Raw genomic sequence first — 5,078 nt, 5'->3', positions numbered from 1 at the left:
CCTGTGAGTCCACCCCCGTGAGTCTCTCACCGTGAGTCTCTCACCGTGAGTCTCTCCCCTGTGAGTCCACCCCCGTGAGTCTCTCACCGTGAGACTCTCACCGTGAGTCTCCCCCCGTGAGTCTCCCCCCGTGAGTCCCTCACCGTGAGTCTCTCACCGTGAGTCTCCCCCCGTGAGTCTCTCACCGTGAGTCTCTCACCGTGAGTCCACCCCCGTGAGTCTCTCACCGTGAGTCTCTCACCGTGAGTCTCTCACCGTGAGTCCACCCCCGTGAGTCTCCCCCCGTGAGCTCTCACCGTGAGTCTCTCACCGTGAGTCCACCCCCGTGAGTCTCTCACCGTGAGTCCACCCCTGTGAGTCTCTCACCGTGAGTCTCCCCCCGTGAGTCTCTCACCGTGAGTCTCTCACCGTGAGTCCACCCCCGTGAGTCTCTCACCGTGAGTCTCCCCCCGTGAGTCTCTCACCGTGAGTCCACCCCTGTGAGTCTCTCACCGTGAGTCTCCCCCCGTGAGTCTCTCACCGTGAGTCTCTCACCGTGAGTCCACCCCCGTGAGTCTCTCACCGTGAGTCTCTCACCGTGAGTCTCTCACCGTGAGTCCACCCCCGTGAGTCTCCCCCCGTGAGCTCTCACCGTGAGTCTCTCACCGTGAGTCCACCCCCGTGAGTCTCTCACCGTGAGTCCACCCCTGTGAGTCTCTCACCGTGAGTCTCCCCCCGTGAGTCTCTCACCGTGAGTCTCTCACCGTGAGTCCACCCCCGTGAGTCTCTCACCGTGAGTCTCCCCCCGTGAGTCTCTCACCGTGAGTCCACCCCTGTGAGTCTCTCACCGTGAGTCTCCCCCCGTGAGTCTCTCACCGTGAGTCTCTCACCGTGAGTCCACCCCCGTGAGTCTCTCACCGTGAGTCTCCCCCCGTGAGTCTCTCACCGTGAGTCTCCCCCCGTGAGTCCACCACCGTGAGTCTCTCACCGTGAGACCCTCAACCGTGAGTCTCTCCCCGTGAGTCTCTCACCGTGAATCTCTCACCGTGAGTCTCTCCCCCGTGAGTCTCCCCCCGTGAGACTCTCCCCGTGAGTCTCTCCCCGTGAGTCCACCCCCGTGAGTCTCTCCCCGTGAGTCTCTCACCGTTAGTCCACCCCCCCCGTGAGTCCACCCCCGTGAGTCCACCCCCGTGAGTCCACCTGTAAGTCCCCCCGTGAGTCCACCCCCGTGAGTCCACCCCCGTGAGTCCACCTGTAAGTCCCCCCGTGATTCCACCCCCGTGAGTCCACCTGTAAGTCCCCCCGTGAGTCCACCCCCATGAGTCCACCCCCATGAGTCCACCCCCGTGAGTCCACCCCCCCCGTGAGTCCACCCCTGTGAGTTCACCCCCGTGAGGAGTCCACCTGTAAGTCCCCGCGGCCAGGGGGTTGAATGTGTAGAGCCAATCCTGCAGGTCGCGGGAGCTGGAGGCCTGCAGCAGCAGCAGCCCGCGGTGCTGTGTGCAGAGCACAAACGTGAACGGGGTCTGGGTGGGGGGGGTTGAGGGGGGGTTGAGGGGGGGTTGAGGGGGGGTTGAGGGGGGGGGGTTGAGGGGGGGGGTGAGGGGGGGGTGAGGGGGGGGTGAGGGGGGGGTGAGGGGGGGGGGTGAGGGGGGGGGGTGAGGGGGGGGGGTGAGGGGGGGGGGTGAGGGGGGGGGGTGAGGGGGGGGGGTGAGGGGGGGGGGTGAGGGGGGGGGGGTGAGGGGGGGTGAGAAAACCATTACACTCCATCTTTCGCCAATCTCCCCTCTCCCTCACCTCTCTCTCCCCCTCCCCTCTCCCCCTCAACTCTCACCCCTCCCCCCCCACTCCACCCCTCCCCCCCCTCCCCCCACCGTGCAGCCCGGAGGTCCAGGGCCCCACGCTCACAGCGGTCGCTCTCCGCGTTGGTGAGGAGCTCAAACGGCCACCGCACGCACAGCCAGCGGCGGGTCCAGACGCCCGCTGGGGACTCGTTCAGGTAGCCGCTCTTGGTCACCACGGTGGGTGGGTGGTGGGTGGGTGGTGGGGAGAGAGAGGTTCAGGTAGCCGCTCTTGGTCACCATGGTGGGTGGTGGGTGGGTGGTGGGGAGAGAGAGGTTCAGGTAGCCGCTCTTGGTCACCACGGTGGGTGGGTGGTGGGTGGGTGGTGGGGAGAGAGAGGTCCAGGTAGCCGCTCTTGGTCACCACGGGGCTGTGTGGATAAGTAAAGGTGCTTATGTCATGTAGGAAATGTGGCGGAAAGGCTGACGTAAATCCTATAGAAGTCTATGGGAGTAGCCAGTGAATGATTGCAATTTGTAGTGTGGATAGGTTAGGTAAGCCGTCCGTGCAGAACTCATTCAATGCAACTCAGTGACGTGCCCCCCTTGTGACGTCACCACGGCGCTTTGTATTGGCTAGGTGCATGCACTCTGAGGCCACGTGAAGTGTCAAAGGGTCGCTGCTGGCAGGTCACGTGACAGACCCAGCAGGTGCCATGGGTTGACTGCTGTGCCAGGCTAGGTGCAGGAGGAGGTCACGGGACAGACGCAGCGGGTGCCATGGGTTGTACTGCTGTGCCAGGCTAGGTGCATCTGACGACAAACACCTGGGCAGTTTACCACCATTGGTTCAAGCAGAGCCTGTCTCTTGCTTCTGCTGATGAGACACAGAGCTGGGCAGACTTCGAATACAGCAGCAGCAGCAGGCATCGTCAGGGTCGGGATGGAACCCACGACCTCCTCTGTACCAGGCGAGGTAGTTAACATCTCGTCAGGGTCGGGATCGAACCCACGACCTCCTGCGTACCAGGCGAGGTAGTCAACATCTCGTCAGGGTCGGGATCGAACCCACGACCTCCTGCGTACCAGACGAGGTAGTCAACATCTGAACCCAAGTCACCTTAGACCCAGGCAGCAGCAACTCGCCACAACAAACACAATTGCAACGTTATGTTGAGTCCGCTTATTTATTAACAACAATCGATAATCAAACAAATGTCTAGATATATATGTACACATGATTACATTATAACTTATTTATAATATCTCTATCCTAACTCTTCACACGCGCGCGTGGCTAGGCAAGCTGTAGTCCATTGTGTGGTGAGTGTGGGTGGTGAGTGTGAGTGTTGTGTGGGTGGTGAGTGTGGGTGGTGAGTGTGGGTAGTGAGTGTGGGTGGTGAGTGTGGTGAGTGTGAGTGTGGTGGGTGTGGTGAGTGTGGGTGGTGAGTGTGGTGAGTGTGAGTGTGGGTGGTGAGTGTGGGTGGTGAGTGTGGGTGGTGAGTGTGGGTGGTGAGTGTGGTGAGTGTGGGTGGTGAGTGTGGGTGGTGAGTGTGAGTGTTGTGTGGGTGGTGAGTGTGGGTGGTGAGTGTGGGTGGTGAGTGTGGGTGGTGAGTGTGGTGAGTGTGGGTGGTGAGTGTGGGTGGTGAGTGTGAGTGTTGTGTGGGTGGTGAGTGTGGGTGGTGAGTGTGGTGAGTGTGGGTGGTGCGTGTGGGTGGTGCGTGTGGGTGGTGAGTGTGGTGAGTGTGGGTGGTGAGTGTGGTGAGTGTGGGTGGTGAGTGTGGGTGGTGAGTGTGGTGAGTGTGGGTGGTGAGTGTGGGTGGTGAGTGTGGTGAGTGTGAGTGTTGTGTGGGTGGTGAGTGTGGGTGGTGAGTGTAGTGAGTGTGAGTGTGGGTGGTGAGTGTGGGTGGTGTGGGTGGTGAGTGTGGTGAGTCTGGTGAGTGTGGGTGGTAAGTATGGTGAGTGTGGGTGGTGAGTGTGGTAAGTGTGGTGAGTGTGGGTGGTGAGTGTGGTAAGTGTGGTGAGTGTGGTGAGTGTGGGTGGTGAGTGTGGTAAGTGTGGTGACGGTGGTGAGTGTGGTGTCCAGTCCAATCTCGGTATCAGTTCTGGCGTCCTCTCATCAGGCTTCTGCCACAGCTGGGCCCACGGTGGTGAGCGGTGATGATGACGATGGCGATGATGATGGTGATGATGACGGCGATGGTGATTGGAGCTTCTCCTCCGGCTCCGCTCTGTGGAGAGAGAGGCAGCAGCACCACAGCAGCGCATCATCATCATCATCGTCATCATCGTCATCATCATCGTCATCATCATCATCGTCGTCATCATCATCATCGTCGTCGTCGTCATCATCATCATCGTCGTCATCGTCATCATCGTCATCATCATCATCATCGTCACCGTGATGATATCGAGCCCACGACTTCCTGCGTACCAGGCAAGGGAGTTAACATCTCCTAGCCACCGTGATGATGATGAGAGAAAGAGAGAGACGCAGACTGCAAATATACAGCAGCAGCAGCCAGGCATCGTCAGTCGGGATCGACCCCACGACCTCCTGTGTACCAGGCGAGGTAGTTAACATCTCATCAGGGTCGGGATTGAACCCACGACCTCCTGCGTACCAGGCGAGGTAGTCAACATCTCATCAGGGTTGGGATCGAACCCCTGACCTCCTGTATACCAGGCGAGGTAGTTAACATCTCATCAGGGTCGGGATTGAACCCACGACCTCCTGTGTACCAGGCGAGGTAGTTAACATCTCATTAGGGTCGGGATTGAACCCACGACCTCCTGCGTACCAGTCGAGGTGGTTAACATCTCATCAGGGTCGGGATCGAACCCACGACCTCTTGCGTACCAGGCGAGGTAGCTAACATCTCATCAGGGTCGGGATCGAACCCACGGCCTCCTGTGTACCAGGTGAGGTAGTTAACATCTCATCAGGGTCAGGGTTGAACCCACGACCTCCTGCGTACCAGGCAAGGTACACAGAGAGAGAGGCTCACCGTGGCTCAGCAGCTGCAGAGCCCTGCACAGGAGTGGTGCCGCCGCTGCTGCTGATGGTGGTGGTTGCCCAGCTGGTGGTGTCGGCCCAGCTGGTGGTGGTGGCCCGGATGGTGGTGGTGGTGGTGGCCCAGCTGCTGGTGGTGGCCCAGTTGATGGTGATGGGCCGGATGTAGATGATGATGGGAGTGGTGGTGGCGGTGGTGGGGGAGGCCCTGCTGGTGGTGGCCTCGCTGGTGGTGGGGGTGGCCTCGCTGGCGGTGGGCGTGGCCTGGCAGGTGGTGGGGGTGGCCTCGCTGGTGGTGGCCTCGC

General features: G+C 60.5%; 1 long non-coding RNA gene across 1 annotated transcript; it reads right to left on the bottom strand.

The window, feature by feature from the left end:
- Positions 1-2,928: 2,928 nt before the first annotated feature.
- On the bottom strand, positions 2,929-5,064 carry LOC142907176 (uncharacterized). Its single transcript, XR_012930863.1, has 2 exons — positions 4,769-5,064; positions 2,929-3,991 (listed from the first exon to the last, which is right to left on the bottom strand). It is a non-coding gene; the product is annotated as an uncharacterized LOC142907176 (long non-coding RNA).
- Positions 5,065-5,078: the final 14 nt, after the last annotated feature.

The sequence above is a fragment of the Petromyzon marinus genome, chromosome 75 (assembly GCF_048934315.1).
Source record: "Petromyzon marinus isolate PM22_M1 ecotype Great Lakes invasive population chromosome 75, UKy_Petmar_22M1.pri1.0, whole genome shotgun sequence".
Taxonomy (NCBI): domain Eukaryota; kingdom Metazoa; phylum Chordata; class Hyperoartia; order Petromyzontiformes; family Petromyzontidae; genus Petromyzon; species Petromyzon marinus.
The sequence above is the reverse complement of the archived record's forward strand: the minus strand, read 5'-3'. Positions and strand labels throughout refer to the sequence as shown.